At 37.5% G+C, this 1,062-nt stretch overlaps 1 protein-coding gene across 1 annotated transcript in view; it reads right to left on the reverse strand.

Moving 5' to 3' along the window:
• Positions 1-946: 946 nt before the first annotated feature.
• Positions 947-1,062, reverse strand: part of LOC135200232 (uncharacterized) — a 1,809-nt gene continuing 1,693 nt past the window's right edge. Inside the window, exon 2 of the mRNA XM_064228672.1 lies at positions 947-1,062. This exon is cut by the window's right edge and continues 825 nt beyond it. The gene's annotated coding sequence lies outside the window, so the exon portion shown is untranslated.

Consider the following 1,062-nt stretch of genomic DNA (forward strand, 5'->3'; position numbering starts at 1 on the left):
GCAACAGGTAATCGTCTAACAGTCTGGTCGACATCATAGACTTTCCTTTCTTATTAAAGAAAAACACTGCTCAGTTTGTTCCCACCTACACGGACAGACAACTAAACACAATGCGACTCGAGTAGTCCACAGGTTGGATGATGACTGACGACTGCTGGTGATTTGGAGGATTGGAGCTCAGCCGGGTGTGTCCCTGAGTGCTCTGCTCTGGGTCGGGAGCACCTTGGCAACTGCAACACGTACTGCGCAAACGTTGTCACAATTCCAAACTAAAAGCACGTTCATCCTCGTAACGAAAGTGAGGTTTTATTTTATTTTTTTTTTTCCTAGTCTTTAAGCGTCCTTAAATCCCAGCTTAGGAATAAATAATAATAGGTTTAAAGCGAAAATATAAACAATAATAGTTCTAAATGACAAGATGTTTGTTCGTGTTGCATCCCACAGTTGCCAGATTTGTGAGGTTACCAGCGGTACGATCTTCGCCGTAACAAACTATTTTGTAATTATCTGTTCTTTCCTTCAAGATTTTTGAATGCTCTGACTGTTATGTCATTTAACACTTTTTTTATAACCTTTCTTATATACTTGGCGTTAGATTTGCTAGTTTGTTTTTAACATATTGACACACATTGTTTGTTTGTATGGTGGTTTTTACGTTGCATGGAAATATTGGCACATATTTCTGGTGAGTAACGCATCGCCATGGAAAAATAAATTAATAAAAAAACATGAATGGCCGCGCATCTCTTGCTTTCGCACCAAGGTTGCAGCTTGGCTCATAGCATTGAGAGAACCAATTGTGACATCTTTGTCACTTCTTTTGGTCCCTAAAGTGAGAGATTCTCTCCCAAGCCTAATTTACTTTTACAAAAGAGTTGGTCAATCTTGCGACCTTCTAAATACATTACCGTAGTCAGTGGCATGAGATTGAAATGAAAAGTCTGAATAAGAATTTAAAATATAAAATTTTATTTAGTAATAATTCGAGGTACATATAGTAGCGATAATCACACTAAGGTAGGTAAACTTAGCCGATAAATAATTTTGTAAAATGGTAGAAAA

Source organism: Macrobrachium nipponense, chromosome 26 (assembly GCF_015104395.2).
Source record: "Macrobrachium nipponense isolate FS-2020 chromosome 26, ASM1510439v2, whole genome shotgun sequence".
Lineage (NCBI taxonomy): Eukaryota > Metazoa > Arthropoda > Malacostraca > Decapoda > Palaemonidae > Macrobrachium > Macrobrachium nipponense.